Here is a 22,113-nt window from a genome sequence, read left to right on the forward strand (position 1 = left end):
GGTAAGATCTCTGAACCCCAGGGTTCTCCTGAAGCTGTCTCATGTAGTGGCTTTTATTTCTCCCGTATCTTAAATGAACCTGAACCATGAGTTACATGGCTTCCTTGTCATTTTCAGGCCAGACAAAATAAAATAAAAACAAAAATTTTAAATTAAGAATAAATGTTAAAAAACAGCTCTAGAGTTTCCAAAGTATGTATCATCAAATTATGGCTTCATACAATCCCTCTGTGTTGTAATTTATTTCCCTAGTAGTCACTGTACCACATCTCCTTAAGGTTTTAGCACTTGTATCACCATCTCTCAGCCACTCCTATTATCATCCTTGATGCTTCCTTACATTCTGGATGATGCATCCTGATCCTGTTGACTTTCTTTAAAGTAACTTTATCGGGCTTCCCTGGTGGCACAGTGGTTGAGAGTCTGCCTGCCGATGCAGGGGACACGCGTTCGTGCCCCGGTCCGGGAAGATCCCACATGCTGTGGAGCGGCTGGGCCCATGAGCCACGGCCGCTGAGCCTGCGCGTCCAGAGCCTGTGCTCCGCAATGGGAGAGGCCACAACAGTGAGAGGCCCGCGTGCCGCAAAAAACAAACAAAAAAAACCCCCAAAAAACAAAAAACTTTGTCATTTACTCCATTCCCTTGGCTACCATATCCAGGCTGTCAAATTTGTTATTATCAATAACTGTACCACTTCTATAAGTCTCAGTTTCAAGCATGCCACTCTCTGGGCACAGATTCTTATAATTTCAGCACTGTATTTCTTATACCTGTAGTCCTGCAGTTCCTCAACCTTACTAGTATCTTCTATCCACTGATACCCACATTTTCACATCTATTATCCCCTTCATGTTCTCATTTTCCTTTTTACCCAACTGATTTCAAGTTGCATCTTCAAAATCACACCACTACATGCATCTCAATTCCCTTGTTCTTCTCTTCCTCTATCATTCCAGGAATAACCTCAGATCTGGTTAAATATATGATTTGATGTACACTATGTATTCTCCCAAGTAGCTGAACATGTCTGGAGAAAAACAAATTAAAAACACACAGAATGACCTCAATTTAAATGTATTATCATAAACCTCAAGTGAGTCCTCCTAACTTCCTGGCAATCCTTACAGCATTTCCCAAGGCAATTCACTCCCTTACTCTCTGAGACGACTATTTCACACCTACTCTTTACTCTATTCTTATTTTACTTGCTTCTAATTTCCCTGAGAAATGTAAGTAAAAGGAACTTATTCTCAACAACCAAAACTACCATCCTACCTATTTCTGTATTCATATGTTATCCCTTTCATCTTATGGTAATGGATGAATTAACTCTGCTCATATCTAAAGCTAAAATCCCCATATGTGTGCCAGAACCTGTAGCTTACTGAAGTTGAGCAAGAAATAACCTTGTAATTTGTTAACTCTCGAAATTTAGGGTTGTTTGTTTTTGCAACAAAACCTGGGCTATTCAGACTAATTCAAGGAGAAAAAAAAATCACTATTTTATTTTTCTATTGCTGCATGAGAAAAATTTAGCCACACAATATTTAGCCAAATTTAACTCAACACACATTTATTATTTCACAATTTCTGTGGCTTAGGAGTACAGGCACAGCTTAGCAGGGTCCTCTGCTCAGTGTCTCCCAAAGGCCATGACTGAGGTTTTTTGGGGGGCTATACTCTCATCTGAACGCCCGACTGGGAAAGAATCCACTTGCAAGTATCTTCAAGTTGTTGGAGGAATTTGTTTCCTTGCAGCTGCATTATTAGAGACTCTAGCTTTTTGCTGGTTGTAGCCTGAAAGCCTCCCTTGGGTCCTCTGTTACTTTATTTTGACTTATTGCATATCCTGTGATTCTTTAGTTTTTCTACTCTATCTCTGACAGTGTAGGTACATTGAATTTTAAGGTGAAGGGTTAGCCAGCTCACTGTTTTCAAATTCATAAACCACATTTTCTAAGATAGCCTTTACCAATGACAAAGCTAATATATTTATTTTTATCTGTCTGATGTATGCATCCATTTCCTAATTAGTTCTTCATTTACGAAGAAATGAAGAGTTTTACATAGGGACCTCACAAACTCCACATATAAAAAATCACCTCTGATTGCACCTTGAGATACCAGTTCTTGTTTTTTAATTATGTTATCCATATAATTTACCATCCAAACCTGGATGTTTAAAAACAAAATAGCATACTATCAATAATTAACCAACCCTTCCAGTAACTATAGAGTATTGCATCAGGTAGCTTTGCTACATAAAAACAAAATTTATGGCTTGAATCAGTGATGATATATTATGTCATCCTCTGTGGGTTGGCTAAGTAGTTCTCCCGTTTCAGCAGTTTTTCTAGTCTGGGAAAACTAGCTTGGATGATGAAATGTGGCCACATTTATGTGTCTAGCAGATGCTGGTAGGCCTCCCTGGGCTGGCACTCCTCTCCTCAATGTGGTCTCATTCTCCACTAGGCTAGCCTAGCCGTTTTCACAAGGCAGTCCCAGGTTTCAAAAGAGGAGCAAGAGAGGACAAAGCCTAAAGCATAAGCACTTTTCAAGTCTGCTTGTTTTGCAGGTTTTCCAGGGTCTCACTGGTCAAAACAAGTCACATAGCCAAACCCAGAGTTCACCTGGGTAGATAGAGGGGAGATGTGAATAAATCAAGTCCAGTACAGTTACAATCTACCACAGCTATCCTCAGTTGCTATTCTGGAACTGTGTCTGGTATATTAAAAGATATCCACTCTAAATATTAGCTTATTCAATTGACTAGAAGCATGAATCATTTCCTTTGTTTTTTTTTGTTTGTTTGTTTGTTTGTTTTTTGCAGTAGGCGTGCCTCTTACTGTTGTGGCCTCTCCCATTGCGGAGCACAGGCTCCAGACGCGCAGGCTCAGTGGCCATGGCTCATGGGCCTAGCCGCTCCGCGGCATGTGGGATCCTCCCGGACCGGGGCACGAACCCGTGTCCCCTGCATCGGCAGGCGGACTCTCAACCACTGTGCCACCAGGGAAGCCCGAATCATTTCCTTTGATTAGAAATAAAGTTTTAAGCTTGTGCTAGTTATAATATCATAGTCAACAAACTCACGTTAAAGGAATTTCACATTTTTGTTTTCAATAAGTCAGATTAATTTTGTTTCAGAACCTACATCCTAACAGACTGGCAGGAATTTGGAAACTCATGGTACTCAAACTTCCTCTTCCTGTGCTGATGTGCGAAATTACTGGGATTTCACAAAGCACAAGGGTATATGGGGAAGTTCTTCGCTAGCTCAGTGTGGTTACACTGAGATAAACAAACAATGTCTCCTGGCATGGCTCCTTCAGGTCTACTCATTCTGTTGTTTTCATTCAAGTTTGGGGCACAGGAAATTGGATGTCTTTGGTAACCTTGGCTTAGGGTTGTGCCTCTTCTCTCTAAGATGCATTATTTGGTCATTTATTCTCTATAATGTTGCTTTCTCCCTTGGAGAGCTGCCAGAATCAAAGAACAAAATGTTGTCTGTTCTGAAATTATGGAACTTTTTACTCTTTCCAGCTCAGAGAAATTTAAGATCTGTTTCTGGTCTGCAGAAAATATTCAAACTCTATTCTCTCCAATAGGCTTAGGATTTCCTGGTGTAGGTGAAAATAAAGTCGTGTTTTTTTTTTTTAATTTGTTAGCTGAATGATTTATTTTTATTTTATTTTAATTTATTGTGGAAAGAACACTTAACATGACATCTACCCTCTTAAGTGTACAACCTATTATTGTTGACTAAAGGAAAAATATTTTACAGCAGATCTCTAGAACCTATTCATCTTGCTTGACTAAAACATTATGCCTGCTGATTGCTCATCTCTCATTTCCCCCTTCCCCTTAGCTTCTGGCAACCATCATTCCACTCTTTGATTCTATGAATTTAATTATTTTAGATAACTCATATAAGTGGAATCATGCAGTGTTTGCTTTTCTGTGACTGGCTTCCTTCACTTAGCATAATGTTCTCAAGTTTCATCTGTGTTGTCCCATATTGCAGAATTTCCTTATTGTTTACAGCTGAATAGTAATCCGTTGTATGTACATATCACATGTTTTATCCTTTCCTCTGCCTATGGACATTTAGGTTGTTTCCACATCTTGGCTATTGTGAATAATGCTGCAATGAACATAGATGTGCTAATATACCTTTGAGATCCTGATTACAATTCTTTTATAAAATTAATTACCCAGAACTGAAATTTCATAATGATATGGTAGTTCTATTTTTAATTTTTTTGAGGAGCCTCCGTACTGTTTTCCATAGATCTGGGGAATGAAGTCTTGATGACTACTTCTAATTAGATTCTGCTACATAGTTCCCCTAAGAAATAAAGCTTCCTACTTGTTTGAAAGAGAGAGGAAGGAGGAAAACACAAATGAGTAATTTGAAAAATTATCCAGTTACATGATCGTATCAACATAGCTTTTTGAAAATTTATAATATTTTCTAACAATATTGTGAGTAATAGCAGCATAATTGAAATACATGGACTCCTTCCTATGCTTTAACTTTGAATAATGAAATATTTAGATAAGCTCTTGTACATTTTTTCCCCCTCAAAGTCTCATTAATTTGTTAACACAATACTTACTGTTTTGGTGGTAGATAATGCACTGATGAATAAGTGAAGATAGAAGAACCAAGTAAAGAGCATAGTACGTTAAGTATTTTTGATATATCTTTAGATTTATAGCTTACTAAGTATCATATTTTGTATACAAAAGAGCATTTTTTGATATCTGAGTTTAACTGCTGAGAGAAAATGGTATGACATGGACAAGAAGTATAATAAGCAAAGATAAGAAAAAAGTGCTGTTTAAATGTTTAACAGAGAAGAAAGGTTTTCAAAAAATTAATAGAAAACTCAAAAGTAAAACTTCAGTGTAATGAAATCGATGGTAAAATAGTAAAAGGGGATTGATCAGTGCCAGTTTATCAGCAGTAAGCCTGAGAGAAATGGGTTACTTCTCTAGGAACCAACAAATCCAGCAACCTGTCAAGTAGTCACTCAACAAGGCATACACTTCCTGGACAGCCGAGGATAAAGGCAAAATCATTGCTACTTTTGGCATTTATGCCTTTCAGAGTTCAAGTAACTCTGGGCCGTTAAGTCAAATTACTGCACTTACTTTTTGATCTACATAGCATGGAGTTTTATTTCTATTTTAACCTGCATAGTGTGGAATCTTGGATTATATAATTATTGATTTTTTTTAAGTTTGATACTTACAACTTAGTTCTACATCTCTAATTGTTCTTCTGGTTTAAGCAAGTATGTATATTGGCTAGTTTTATTTTACATGAAAATTTGTCATAGTGAATTCTTTTTAATTTTTTCTCCTGAATTTGAATTAATGAATTTTTAATACTTCAGAAATATTAGTTTACTCTCTAAATATGACTAGGTGAATACTTGAGTTAACTGCTAAATTAGTAGATGTGGGGACTTTACTGTCAGGGTAAATTTTGTAAATTGTCTTATATTTTTCTAAGAATTTGGGCTGGACTCATGGAAATTTTTAAGAATGTCATATTTCTTTTTCTGATAAGTAAATGTATTATATACTTTGTTTCTCACATTTTTACCTTCTTTACAATAGATCACATATCTTAGCATAGCACAAGCTTGATACTTTTGATTAAATTTTAGTAGTTAGAAATTTCAAAATTTTATCCTTTAATTGTATAAGTTTAATATGAATTACTACTTTAATTTCTTTCTACAACTTAGTACAATTGAATTCCACTCACTATCTCCTGACATATATGTTATTATTGTTTTAAATTTTAATTCTCTCTATATTTTAAACCTCTTTAGATAATACCTTAGTACATATTATATTTTATTATACTTTAGATATACACTTAAAATGTTTATTATTCCTTCTTGTATCCAGAAGTTTTTATCTAGGATAATTCTTCTGATTTAAAAATACCCTGATTAACATATTTCCCTTGGTTTGGTGAATGCTCAAAAATTTTACCCATAAATATCTTCTACCTTCCTTTTTTGAAAGCTATGTTACTGGGCATGCAGTTTCAAGATGGCAGTTCTCTGCATTCAACAGTCTGAAAATACCAGTCTACTGTCTTTGGGCTTGCATTGTTTTTGTTAAGAAGTCAGTTGTGAATTAAATTATGATTTCTTTGAAAGTACTCACTGACTTAGTGGTAAATAATACACTGTATACTATTAAGGTTTTCTCATCATTTTTTTAAACAGTAGTTCTATGATGTGTTTATGTGTTTTGTTTTACTTTGTTTCTTTTTATGAATCTGATTTGTATTTTTTTGGAACTTCTTAAATCTGTGGCTTAACGATCTTAAAATTTTAGAAAATTTCCAGTTACTTTCTCTTTAAATATGTCTTCTGCACCATTCACTTGCTTCTCTTCCTCTGGGTGCCTATTTCACACATATTGACATTCTCACCATATGCCCTGTCTTTCATTCTCTCTTCTATGTTTATTATCATCCTCCCCTTTCCCTCCTTTTATTGTCTTCCCAGGCTCTTTTCTCAGTATTTTCTTGTGACCTATTTTATAGTTTAACTATTTTCTTTCCAGCTGTAGCTAATCAGCTATTAAACCCATCCAATGACTTCTCACTTTCAGTCATTTTATTTATCAGTTCTAAAATCATAATATGGTAATTAAAAATTTCAACTTCTCTGCCAAAATTTTCAATCTTGTATTTTATTTTCTTGACTGTTTTAAGCCCAGTTATTTTCAAAGTTTGTGCTGATTACTCCATTATCTGTATTTTTTGGTAAATTTGTCTCTAGTATGTATTGTTTCCCTTGGTTTTCTATGAAACTGGCTTTTCTTATCACGTGCCTATTTATATTTTACTGTTTCAGACATTATATAAGAACATTTGGTAAATTATTTGAGGCTTAGGATAATATTTTCTCTCAGAGATGGATGATTCATGTTTATTTCCACTGGTATCTGTGGCTACCAGCAATCTCAGGTTACCTTGATCCAGTTTCACAGATTGAGATGATGTACATACAGGCCAGTCTATCACAGGCTTATCCCTACTCTCAAGGTGTATCCTTTCTTGATTCTAACCCAAAGCCTTGGACTTTTCTGTACCAGTATCCAGACTCCTTTCTGGATGGGTCTCTATCTACTACTTTTGTCTTCTTAGCCTACAGGTAAATCAGTAGCTCTGTTCCTCTTATGGAAAGGAAGATGCCTCTAGGGTGAATCATGGCTATAAAATGCCAGGCTGATCTCTCTGAAATTCTCTCTTTTCCTGGATATTTACTTTGCACTTTTTAACTGCCTTTTTGGTGTTCTTCTCTGATACCTACAAGTGGAATCATAAAGTATTTTGTTAAACTTTTATAATTGTTTTCAGTGGGTAGCTTGGTCTGAATTACATAGTCTACCAATGCTAAAAGTAGATTTCTCCCATAAATATGGGTGGAAGAGAAAGTACTGTTTTTTTTTTTTTTTTTTTGGAAATGCAACTGAAATTCCATAGACATGAATTAAGGCCTAGAGTGTTCTTCCTCCCTTCCTTCCTTCCTTCCTTCCTCCCTCCCTCCTTCCGCCTTTCTTTCTTTCTTTCTTTCCCTTTCTTTCTTTCTTTTTCTTTCTTTCTTTTTCTTCCTTATAGCTCTTTTCTAGAAGAGATTGAATGTTCGTTCTGGGAAATTCTTGGTTTGACCCATTTTCTAATTTACTGCTCTTGCAACCAGTTGAGATTTTTTTTTTTTCTTATGCACTGTAGACACTTTTCAGCTGCCAATATTTATTCATCTTTCCTAAGGAAACCTCAATTTCTTCTTGTGGAATTAACTCTCTTTTATTGAGTATAGTCTAGCTAGATAACAGAGTGATTATTTTTAATTCTTGGACTGTCCCTCATATAATTTCCCTTCTTATAGCTGGGAAATTTCTTGACTTTACTGGTCATGGGGAAGACAGTGCCTATTCATCTTGCCTCCCTCTTTAAAATATAAATATGCCAGAAACTCACTTTAGGCAGGAGTATATTCAGCCAATCAGAATACAGCCCTTGAATTCTGACTCATGATCTTGTGAAACCAGGAACCAGAAACCAGGAAAAGAACATTTTCATGGTGTACATTTCATGGTGTACATTTCATGGTGTACAACTTCTCTGGGAGAACACACGGCACACCTCAGGCTGTTGCAACGTCATGCCGGCCTCTGCCACCACAGGCTCACCATGCATTCCAGTTATATGTACGATAACATTCCCTCCCGCCAGTATGAGTGAGCCAGAGCCCCCTAATCAGCTGCTGCTTTAACGCAGTCCTGTCTGGGTAGGAACAGAAGACTGATGGCAAGCTACACACAGAGGTGGGCCCAAAACCAAAGCTGAACCCCACAAGCTGTGCAAACAAAGAAGAGAAAGTGAAATTTCTCCGAGCAGCCTCAGGAGCAGCAGATTAAACCCCCACAATCAACTTGATGTACCCTGCATCTGGGCAATACCTGAATAGACAATGAATCAACCCAGAATTGAGGCAGTGGATGTTGGGAGCAACTGTAGACTTGGAGTTTGCTGTCTGCAACTGACTAGTTTTATGTTTATCTTACTACAGTTTTTACTACTTGATATCACTGCTGGATTTGTTTATTGGTTTGGATGCTCTCTTTTTTTTTTTAGTACTTTTTAATTTTAATAATTCTTAAGATTTTTTATTTTAATATTTTAATTTAATTACATTAATTTATTTTTTTTTCATTATTTCTTTTTCTCTCTTTTTTTCTCCCTTTTCTTCTCAGCCATGTGGCTGAGAGGGTCTTGGTGCTCCAGCCTGGTGTCAGGCCTGAGCATCTGAGGTGGAGGAGCCAAATTCAGGACATAGGACCACCAGAGACCTCCCGGCCCCATGTATCAACTGGCGAGAGGTCTTCCAGATATCTTCGTCTCAATGCTAAGACCCAGCTAACCCAATGGCCAGCAAACTCCAGTGATGGACATCCCATGGCAAACAATTAGCAAGACAGGAACACAATGCCACCCATTAGCAGAAAGGCTGCCTAAAATCATACTAAGTTCACAGACACCTAAAACACACCACCAGATGCGGCCCTGGCCACCAGAAAGACAAGATCCAGCCTCATCCACCAGAACACAGGCACTAGTCCTCTCCACCAGGAAGCCTACACAACCCACTGAACCAACTTTAGCCACTGGGGGCAGACACCAAAAACAATGGGAACTACGAACCTGCAGCCTGTTGAAAGGAGACCCCAAACACAGTAAGTTAAGCAAAATGAGAAGATAGAGAAATACACAGTAGATGAAGAAGCAAGGTAAAAACCCACCAGAGCAAACAAATGAAGAGGAAATAGGCAGTCTACCTGAAAAAGTATTCAGAGTAATGATAGTAAAGAGGATCCAAAATCTTGGAAAGAGAATGGAGAAAATACAAGAAATGTTTAACAAGGACCTAGAAGAACTAAAGAGCAAACAAGCAATGATGAACAACACAATAAATGAAATTAAAAATTCTCTAGAAGGAATCAGTAGCAGAATAACTGAGGCAGAAGAACGGATAAGTGACCTGGAAGATAAAATAGTGGAAATAACTACCACAGAGCAGAATAAAGAAAAAAGAATGAGAAGAATTGAGGACAATTTCAGAGACCTCTGTGAGAACATTAAACATACCAACATTCAAATTATAAGGATCCCAGAAGAAGAAGAGTAAAAGAAAGGAACTGAGAAAATATTTGAAGAGATTATAGTTGAAAACTTCCCTAACATGGGAAAAGAAATACTCAGTCAAGTCCAGAAAGCTCAGAGAGTCCCACACAGGATGCATCCAAGGAGAAACACATCAAGACACATATTAATCAAACTATCAAAACTTAAATACAGAGAAAAAATATTAAAAGCTGCAAGGGAAAAGCAACAAATGACATAGAAGGGAATCCCTATAAGGTTAAGAGCTGATCTTTCAGCAGAAACTCTGAAGGCCAGAAGGGAGTGGCAGGACATATTTAAAGTGATGAAAGGGAAAAACCTACAACCAAGATTCCTCTATCCAGCAAGGATCTAATTCAGATTCGACGGAAAATTTAAAACTTTACAGACAAACAAAAGGTAAGAGAATTCAGCACCACCAAACCAGCTTTAAAACAAATGCTGAAGGAACTTCTCTAGGCAGGAAATACAAGAGAATGAAAAGACCTAAAATAACAAACCCAAAACAATTAAGAAAATGGTAATAGGAACATACATGTCGATAATTACTTTAAATGTAAATGAATTAAATGCTCCCACCAAAAGACATAGACTAGCTGAATGGATACAAAAACAAGACCCATATATATGCTGTCTAAGAGAGACCCACTTCAGACCTAGGGACACATACAGACTGAAAGTGAGGGGATGGAAAAAGATATTCCATGCAAATAGAAATCAAAAGACAGCTGGAGTAGCATTTCTCATATCAGATAAAATCGACTTTAAAATAAGGACCATTACAAGACACAAGGAAAGAAACTACATAATGATCAAGGGATCAATCCAAGAGGAAGCTATAACAATTTATTTTTATGTAAATATTTATGCACCCAATATTGGAGCACCTCAATATATAAGGCAAATGCTAACAGCCATAAAAGGGGAAATCGACAGTAACACAATAATAGTAGAGAACTTTAACACCTCACTTTCACCAATGGACAGATCATCCAAAATGAAAATAAGTAAGGAAACACAAGCTTTAAATGACACATTAGACCAGATGGACTTAATTGATATTTATAGGACATTCCACCTAAAAACAACAGAAAACACTTTCCTCTCAAGTGCTCATGGAACATTATCCAGGAGAGATCACATCTTGGGTCACAAATCAAGCCTTGGTAAATTTAAGAAAATTGAAATCGTATCAAGTATCTTTTCCAACCACAACACTATGAGAGTATATATATATTACAGGAAAAAAAATTGTAAAATTACAAACACATGGAGGCTAAACAATACACTACTAAACAGCCAAGAGATCACTGAAGAAATCAAAGGGGAAATCAAAAAATACCTAGAAACAAATGACAATGAAAACACGACGACCCAAAACCTATGTGATGTAGTAATAGCAGTTCTAAGAGTGGAGTTAATAGCAATACAATCCTACCTCAAGAAACAAGAAAACTCTCAAATAAACAACTTAACCTTACACCTATAGCAATTAGAGACAGAAAAACAACAACAACATAAAAACCCCAAAGTTAGCAGAAGGAAAAAATCATAAAAATCCGGTTAGGAATAAATGAAAAAGAAATGAAGGAAACAATAGCAAAGATCAATAAAACTAGAAGCTGGTTCTTTGAGAAGATAAAATTGATAAACCACTAGTGAGACTCATCAAGAAAAAAGGAAGGAGACTCAAATCAACAGAGTTAGAAATGAAAAAGGAGAAGTAACAACTGACCCTGCAGAAATACAAAGAATCATGAGGGATTACTGCAAGCAACTCTATGCCAATAAAATGGACAACCTGGAAGAAATGGACAAATTCTTAGAAAAGCACAACCTTCCGAGAATGAACCAGGAAGAAACAGAAAATATCAACAGATGAATCACAAGCACTGAAATTGAGACTGTGATTAAAAATCTTCCCACAAACCAAAGTCCAGGACGAGATGGCTTCACAGGCGAATTCTATCAAACGTTTAGAGAAGAGCTAACACCTATCCTTCTCAAACTCTTCCAAAATATAGCAGAGGGAGGAACACTCCCAAACTCATTCTACTAGGCCACCACCACCCTGACACCAAAACCAGACAAAGATGTCACAAGAAAAGAAAACTACAGGCCAATATCACTGAAGAACATAGATGTAAAAATTCTGAACAAAATACAAGCAAACATAATCCAACAGCACATTAAAAGTATCATGCACCATGGTCAAGTGGGGTTTATCCCAGGAATGCAAGGATTCTTCTGTATATGCAAATCAATGAATTTGATATACCATAGTAACAAACTGAAGGATAAAAACCATGTGACAATCTCAATAGATGCACAAAAAGCTTTTGACAAAATTCAACACCCATTTATGATAAAAAACCTCGAGAAAGTAGGCATAGAGGGAACTTACCTCAACATAATAAAGGCCATATATGACAAACCCACAGCCAACATCGTTTTCAGTGGTGAAAAAGTGAAACCACTTCTGCTAATATCAGAAACAAGACAAGGTTGCCCCCTCTCACCACTATTATTCAACATAGTTTTGGAAGTTCTAGCTACAACAATCAGAGGAGAAAAAGAAAGAAAAGTAATCCAAATTGGAAAAGAAGTAAAACTGTCACTGTTTGCAGATGACTTGATACTACACATAGAGAATTCTAAAGATGCTACCAGAAAACTACTACAGCTTATCCGTGAATTTGGTAAAATATCAGGATTCAAAATTAATAAACAGAAATCTCTTGCATTCCTATATACTAATGATGAAAAATCAGAAAGAGAAATTAAGGAAACACTGCCATTTACCATTGCAACAAAAAGAATAAAATACCTAGGAATAAACCTTCCTAAGGAGACAAACGACCTGTATGGAGAAAAGTATAAGACACTGATGAAAGAAATTAAAGATGATACAAACAGATGGAGAGATTTACCATGTTCTTGGTTTGGAAGAATCAACATTGTGAAAATGACTATACTACCCAAAGCAATCTACAGATTCAATGTAATCCCTATCAAATTACCAATGGCATTTTCAGAGAACTAGAATAAAAAGTTGCCTAATTTGTATGGAAACACAAGGGACCCCCTATAGCCAAAGCAATCTTGAGAAAGAAAAATAGAGCTAGAAGAGTCAGGCTCCCTGACTTCAGACTATACTACAAAGCTACAGTAATCAAGACAGTATGGAACTGGCACAAAAACAGAAATATAGAATCAATGGAGCAGGATAGAAAGCCCAGAGATAAACCCACACACTTATGGTCACATTAATTTTGACAAAGGAGGCAAGAATATACAATGGAGAAAAGACAGCCTCTTCAATACGTGGTGCTGGGAAAAGGGGACAGGGACATGTAAAAGAATGAAATTAGAACACTCCCTAAAACCATACACAAAGATAAAGTCAAAATGGATTAAGGGCCTAAATGTAAGGCCAGACACTATCAAACTGTTAGAGGAAAACATAGGCAGAACACTCTGTGACATAAATCACAGCAAGATCCTTTTTGACCCACCTCCTAGAGAAATGGAAATAAAAACAAAAATAGACAAATGGGACCTAATGAAACTCAAAAGCTTTTGCATAGCAAAGGAAACCATAAACAAGATGAAAAGACAAGCTTCAGAATGGGAGAAAATATTTGCAAATGAAGCAACTGACAAAGGATTAATCTCCAAAATATACAAGAAGCTCATGCAGCTCAATATCAGAAAAACAACCCAATATAGGCAGAAGACCATGTAGACATTTCTCCAAAGATATACAGATTGCCAACAAACACATTAAAGGATGATCAACATCACTAATCATTAGAGAAATGCAAGTCAAAACTACAATGAAGTATCACCTCACACGCTTTAGAAGGGACATCATCAGAAAATCTACAAACAACAAATGCTGGAGAGCGTGTGGAGAAAAGGGAACCCTCTTGCACTGTTGGTGGGAATGTAAATTGATACAGCCACTACGTAGAACAGTATGGAGGTTCCATAAAAATCTAAAAATAGAACTACCATATGACTCAGCAAGCCCACTACTGGGCATATGCCCTGAGAAAACCATAATTCAAAGAGTCATGCACCACAATGTTCATTGCAGCAATATTTACAATAGCCAGGACATGGAAGGAAGCTAAGTGTCCATTGACAGATGGATGGATAAAGAAGATGTGGCACATATATACAATGAAATATTACTCAGCCATAAAAAGAAATGAAATTGAGTTATTTGTAGTGAGATGGATTGACCTAGAGTCTGCCATACAGAGTGAAGTAAGTTAGAAAGAGAAAAACAAATACCGTATGGTAACACACATATGTATGGAATCTGGAAAAAAAAATGGTTCTCAAGAACCTAGGGGCAGGACAGGAAAAAATAAGCAGACGTAGAGAATGGACTTGAGGACATGGGGAGGGGGAAGGGTAAGCTAGGACTAAGTGACAGAGTATCATTGACATATATACATACTAAATATAAAACAGATAGCTAGTGGGAAGCAGCTGCATCACACGGGAACATCAGCTCAGTGCTTTGTGACCACCTAGAGGAGTGGGATAGGGAGGGTGGGAGGGAGACTGAAGAGGGAGGGATATGGGGATATATGTATACATATAGCTGATTCACTTTGTTATACAGTGAAAACACAAGATTCTAAAGCAATTATACTCCAATAAAGATGTTTAAAAAAAACATGTATCATGTAATTCTTTGAAATGTACTCAACACAGTGCCTTTGAAGTAGTTTCTTCCAACTTCTAAAAACATTTTTGTGAATATGATAGGGGTCATCTTACATGGTGATGCTCCCTCATCATGAAGGCTAAAGTTTCAAAATAGCATTCCCCTACCCTGTGTTCCCTTCTTTAGTCATCTTTCTACCTCCATGTAGTGATAGGTGCTCTCAGAAAATAAAGGGGCAGGAAGCAGTCGATACTTTGGAATATTATTGCATCCTGTGGGTATAGTTTTCAAAACTGCCATGCATCCTGATAAAGGGAACAGGGAATAGGTATCCTATTGGCAGGAATGAATTCTGGACTCATAGCTTTGACCTTCTGCCTAAAATAGTTTAAAATCCCAATAGCAATTCAGTTGGACTATATGTATACTTTCTTACTCACTCAGGATTTGCTAAGTATATATATATATGTATTTTTTTTCTTATAACATTTCCTATAAAAAAGTGATATCCTAAGTCCATATTAAATGATACCACTTGCTCTGGTATCATAACTCAAGATTAGACAGTCCTTCTAAATCTCATCCATTATTTTTCAGTAGTAAAATACCAAAGAGCCTACTTATAAGGCAGTATCTTTTTATAAGATTGTCTTACAGAATCCTAAAAACCTTGTGCAATAATATGTCTCTAAAATGTTATCAGTAGTCTAAATTTTTCCATGTAAAAAGTAAAATTATTCTTCCTTCATTCTATAGATCTCAAATACTCTTTGATTAGGTTCATCTAACATCATCAATGTAATGGACTTTCCCATCTACACCCTATACATGTAAACATATAGGCCTACTATTATGCAATTTATTTTGTTGTATAAAGAAATTATTTTTTTCTAATATAAAGTAAACTTTATGAAGACTCTGTCACTTTTTCATGAATAACTTATTAGATCATTCATGAAAAAATCAATAAATATTTTGCTGGAACACAAAAGTAAGATTGTCTTCGGTTAAAAATGAATTTAACGGGTTCGTGCCCCGGTCTGGGAGGATCCCATATGCCGCGGAGCGGCTGGGCCCGTGAGCCATGGCTGCTGAGCCTGTGCATCCGGAGCCTGTGCTCCGCAACGGGAGAGGCCACAACAGTGAGAGGCCCGCGTACCACAAAAAAAAAAAAAAAAAAAAAAAAAAAAAAAAAAAAAAAAAAAAAATGAATTTAATTTCCATAATTTGGATGGAATTTGTAGCAAAATTATCATGGGGTCTTTGACTAGGCATTATGAATAATAATCACTTGAAATTCAGTCATTTCAGCTTTCTGTTTTGTTTGTAATTAGTGCAAAACACTGATTCTCAAAGGTAAATTTTGGTAAACAAAATTAGATCTCTCACAGTTCCTACAGTCAGAAATTGACTTATCTTGGGTCAAGAAATACCAGCAATCTCAACAGACTCTTTGAATTGAGGAAGAGTGAAATCATTTCCTTTGCCCTCAATCCAACTGTCATCCTTACAAAGTATGTTACACTCCTATTAACTATTTTAGGAAGAAAACAATTAAAGACCTTTATGTTGATTGTAAGTTCCTCAGATAGAAGTGCCGTCAAAAGAATTTTGCAGTGTTTAAAATTTTTGTAAATTTCAGCCTTCAGGCTAAAACCAGGGAAATCTTTTGTCACTTTCAATTCCAGCCTACAGCAATAATTCATATAATTTTGAAAGTTTTGCATATTTCTCTATCCATAATCTTATCTTCCAAAGTGAGAGCTCAGCGAAAATAGGTCCTATTTTCAGAAGCATCTGTAATGATTATGGCAAGGCTTTGATTGAGTCATATAGCTAAAACCCACGTAAGCTTGGCAGTGAGTAAACTCCTAACTGTCTATTCTTTCTGAGAGTGGGGTTTCCTTTTTCTCTCTCTCACACACACACACAAAAGCAAAAGCACTTCCCAAAGCTCAACTTAGGACTTAAGTTTCCAGACTTAAATTCTGATATGTTAATAAACTTTACTAGAGAAAATGTCATATCCTAGTCCAATTTCATTATAAAATGTATAGAAGAGAACTCATTTAGGACCTTATCTCTCTCTCTCAAATAGTTGATAACTGTCATGCCAGTAAAAGAGACTCTTACTAAGCATTTCAGGATGTCTCCGGCAACACTGACTGCAGAAGTGGAAATAAATGAGTCCTGGGAAAGGGCGTCTCCTTTTATAAAATATCAGATGTGTATCTACACACAGGTGGGAAAACTGTGATGCTTAGCACACAAGTTACACATTAGACATTTTGCTAAATAAAGAAAAAATTCTCCACTTTAAGGGTACCATTGGCCTTTGCAGTTTCTCAAATGAACACACAAATTATTTTTTATGCCATCACTTGACATAAAAGGAAATACTAGGAGCTACAAGTACTTACTTTAAAGAGCCATTACTTTAAAATATATGAAGTTATATCAGAAGACCTTTAGGAAAATATATCACTTGACAGGAAATAAAAATAATATTAACAACTACTATAAATTATTTAGAGAAAGACAATCCAGTAGAAAAAAATAAATGCTACATGACTGAAGAGATTCCTCACATAAAATGATATCTAAAATAGCCAATAATCATGAAAAAGTGTTCCACCCTATAAGTCACTGGAGACACCAGGAAATACAAACCGAAACAGTTAAAACTAAAGAGATTGCCAGTAGCAAGTTGTAATTAAAATGGAAATCAACTGGAACTGTTAACAGTCATACACTGATGCTGGGAGTTTAAAAATATAATCTTTTAATTTATCTATTAAATTTGAGCATACACATACCCTCTGAAATATACATAACAATTGTATGCATACGTGCACCAAAGCACAAGAATGTACAAGAATTCCCATGAAATTATTGTTTTGAATAGCCTCAAATTAGAAACAACCTGCATGTCTATTTTAGTTTGTTCATGTTGCCGTAGCAAAATGACACAGACTGGGTAGCCTAAACAATGGAAATGTATTTTCTCAGAGTTCTTGAGGCTGGATAGTCCAGCATCAATGTACTGGCAGGGTTTGGTTTCTGGTGAGACTTCTCTTCCTGGTTTGCAGATGGCTCTTTTCTTGTTGTGCCCTCACTTGGCAGAGAGAGTGAGAGACAGAGACAGAGATCTCTTCCTCTTAGAAGGCAACAGTCCTATCAGATTAGGGTGCTACCCTTAATGACTTCATGTAACCTTAATTACCTCTTACAGATCCTACCTTCAGAAACAAGTCACACTGAAGGGTTAGAGCTTCGATATATGATGGGAGGGGGGCATCCTTCAGTCCATAGAATTCTATATGTCCATCAAAAAATAAGTATATAAATCTTTATATAGTAATTCAAAGGATTAATACGCATCAACAAAAATGAACGAATTGGTGCTACATACAGCAATTTGGACTCATTCCACAAATAAATACAAGCCAGTAAAAAGGTAGTGAGACAAAATAAAATAGATGGTATAGTTCCATGTTTACAAAAGGCAAAGATATTTAATCTAATACATGGTGTGAGAAGTCATAAAGGTGATTATCTTGAGTAGGACAGGACAGATGTTGGACAGGGGAATTTTAGGGAGCTACTGGTAATGTTCCATTTCTAACTTGTGTGGTGATTACACAGTTGTGTTCATTTGTGATAATCAGGCTGTACACATCTGATTTGTGGACTTTTGTGCTTGTATATTCCTTCAAAAAATGTTTTTTAATGTTTTAAAAGGCCTTTAATGGCCTCTTCATAGGCTTTACTATTCATCTACTCTAAGACATGAAATAGCTTATGGACCATTATCTATGACTTGAAAATTTAGCAAATCCTCTTCATTAATGTGTGATTCCTGGTTCCATTTATTTTACAATTCAATAAAGAGGTCTGTTTTGCCCTTCAATATAAAGTATATGCATTACAAAAAAAATACAAATTTTTCAAACCTATCTTTTATGACAAAAACCATTTATAATTGAATAAATTTAACATATCTTTCACTTTATTGTCTTCATTACTTCATGGGAAAGGGAGAAAAGCATTCTGACATTTATGTTAAATTATTTCTGATAATGAAAATTAAGCTAACATGTATGTAGCAATTAACATGTATCTTTGACATTGTCCATATTAATATAATCATGAGGTAAATTAAGACAGCTACCTGTTATAATAACTATTGGTTACTTTAAAATATTCTAAGTAAACACACACACTAACTTAGCTCCCACTAGGCTGTGATACTTAAAATTTTATATTATGTCTTCTAATAACCTTTCAGATTACGGAAATGTTTTTGGAGTAAAATGATATTTTAACAGTCTGAGTTAGCAAAATAATGCATACTTTCTCAGCACAATTTCAACATAACATAAAAGGGATGGAAGAAATAATATAAACATTTTATCTAAATCACACATTCTTTAATGGTCATCCTTGGTTCCATATTTTAAGCTGATTTTTCCTTTCTGGTCCTATAACCTTTCTTCTGCTATAACATTCATTTCTGTGATGCCCTCTACCCATAATTGCTTTCTCATGTTTGGTTGAACACTGATTGAATTTTATCTTCCCTTTTAGAATGGCCTCATTTCTCTGATAATCTCTGGGCTAAAGAAATCTTTCTAAGCATCTGGCATATTTGTGTTGATGTTGAATTCTGCATTAGTGAAGGCACTGCAGATCAAGATGCTATAAACACAAGGTGAAGCTTTTTAAAGTGAAGTCATGAATTGATAGAGAGGCAAAAGAAAAAAAAATGTTCACAGCAAAAATTGAACTCCATATCTCTCTTAATTTAATATGCCCTGTGCTCTCAAGTGGAAATTTAACAGCACTCCTTATTATTCTTTATGTATAGAATGGGCACCTGATTTGTGGATGCTTGATTATATTCGTAAAGAAAGATCCTGTATTTTTTTTCATGACATTCTTTTACTTTGAAACATCTCATAGTTACCCTTAAATATGTCTGAATGTAACATAAAACCAAAGAAGTCAAGACTGTTGGAAAAAGATGAACGAACATATCTCAAAAGCTGAGTTAAATATGTCCTTAAAAAACATTTCATCAGTGTCTGTCACTGCCTGTTTTATGTAGTTCAAAAATCTTACTATAGGTGTAGAATTTGACATTCTTTGGGCAATTGAACACTGCATTGTCACAGCAAGTTGACATCAAATTCTTTCACACAGGTCTGTGTTTTGTAATGTGATACATGGGGAACATTTACTGTTCAATAGCCCTCAAAACTTTTACTTCCATTTGGATGGTGAGCCATATGTAAAAATCTCAGTAAGACCTGACATTAGTTCCAGAGTCCCCTGTGAAAATAGTGTTTGCAACTTTGTAGCTGAAATAGAGAACAGCATATTCCATGCAGATAGCAGGTGAAACAGATGGTGAGGAAAGTGACTCCTTATCTGAACACCTAAAACATAGACATTAAAGTCCTTGTGAATTTGCCTTTTTTGTTGTTGTTGTTGTTAAGAAAATCATGTCTTTTTTGAAGAACAGAACCACTGTTTTTTTTTTTTTAACATCTTTATTGGAGTATAACTGTTTTACAATGGTGTGTTAGTTTCTGCTCTATAACAAAGTGAATCAGCTATATATATATATATATATATATATATATATATATATATATATATATATATATATATCCCTGTATCTCCTCCCTCTTGTGTCTCACTCCCACCCTCCCTATCCCACCCCTATAGGTGGTCACAGAGCACCGAGCTGATCTCCCTGTGCTATGCGGCTGCTTCCCACTAGCTATCTAGTTTACATTTGGTAGTGTATATATAAGTCCATGCCACTCTCTCACTTCGTTCCAGCCTACCCTTCCCCCTCCCCATGTCCTCAAGTCTATTCTCTATGTCTGCGTTTTTATTCCTGTCCTGCCCCTAGGCAGAACCATTGTTTTCCTTTACTGGAGAGACCAGAAAAAATTGAGATGAATCATGGGTAAGAGAGAAAACATGAATCAATAATGAGTCATTATCAAACCTGAACTCATCATTATCTTCCCCAGTTGCACACCCATCACCCACTACTTCCTCTGTCCTTCCTGGCAAATCACCACTGCCTTCCTCTACCTAGATAAAGTGTACCATTTCCACTCTCACCAGGCCAGAAAGGAAAGTGGAAGTGTTCTTTAGAGATACACCTCTTCCTCATCACTCATATTCACTTCATCTTGTTTACTCTAATTCTCACATATGTCTCAAAAGCCTTCTCCTCTCTACATTCTAATCATTGGCGCCATCATTCAGACCATTTTCATTTTTTAAAAAAATTGAAGTATAGTTTATCTATAGTATTATAAGATTTGCAGGTGTACAATATAGTGATTCACAATTTTTAAAGGTTATAATCCATATATAGTTATTATAAAATATTGGCTATATTCCCTGTGTTGTAAAACATATCCTTGTAGCTTATTTTACACGTAATAGTTTGTACCTCTTAATCCCCTACCCCTATGTTGCCCCTTTCCCCACTGGTAACCACTAGTTTGTTCTCTGTGAGTCTGCTTCTTTTTTGTTATATTCACTAGTTTGTTGTATTTTTTAGGTTCTCCATATAAGCGATATCATACAGTATTTGTCTTTCTCTGTCTGACTTATTTCACTTAGCATAATACCCTCCAAGTCCATCCAAGTTGCTGCAAATGGAAAAATATCATTTTTTATGGCTGAGTAGTATTCCATTGCGTAAATGTACCATATCTTCTCTTTATCCATTCATCTGTTGATGGACACTTAGGTTGCTCCCATATCTTGGCAATTGTAAATAATGCTGCTATGAACATTGAGGTGCATCTTTTTGAATTAGTGTTTTTATTTTGTTGGATATATACCCAGGAGTGAAACTGCTGGGTCATATCGTAGTCCTATTTTTAGATTTTTGAGAAACCACCATACTGTTTTTCTACAATAACTACACCAGTTTACATTCACACCAGCAGTGTAGGAGGGATCCCTTTTCTCCACATCCTCAACAACATTTGTTATTTGTGCTCTTTTTGATGATGGACATTCTGACAGGTGTGAGGTGATAACTCATTGTGGCTTGATTTGCATTTTCCTGACGATTAGTAATGTTGATCGTCTTTTCATATGCCTGTTGGCCATCTGCATTTTCTCTTTGGAAAAATGTCTGTTCAGGTCTTCTGCCCATTTTTTTAATTGGGCTTTTTTTTTTTTGATGTTGAGTTGTATGAGTCATTTATATATTTTAGATTTTAACCCCTTATTGGTCATATCACTTGCAAATATTTCCTCCCATTTAGTAGGCTAACTTTTTGTTTTGTTGAAAGTTTCCTTGCTGTGCAAAAGCTTTTAAGTTTAATTAGGTCCCATTTGTTTTTTGCTTGTTTTTTTTTCCTTTGCTTTAGGAGATAGGTCAAAGAAAATATTTCTAAAATTTATATCAAAGTGTGTTCTGCCTATGTTCTCCTCTAGGAGTTTCATGGTTTCTGGTCTTACATTTATGCCTTTAACCATTTTGAGCTTATTTTCATTTCTTTTTTCAGAATAGTTATGACAGCTGGTCTTCATACCAGCTTTCTAGGTTTGCGTCTCTTCAGAAAATCTACAGTCCCACTTCCAAAGTCTTATTCTTAAATGCATCTTTGTGTATGTTACTGAAATGTTTGACTTGCACCAATGACATTCTATCACTTACTATAAAGTCTACGT

This window comes from Hyperoodon ampullatus (assembly GCF_949752795.1).
Source record: "Hyperoodon ampullatus genome assembly, chromosome: 11".
NCBI classification, from domain to species: Eukaryota; Metazoa; Chordata; class Mammalia; order Artiodactyla; family Ziphiidae; genus Hyperoodon; species Hyperoodon ampullatus.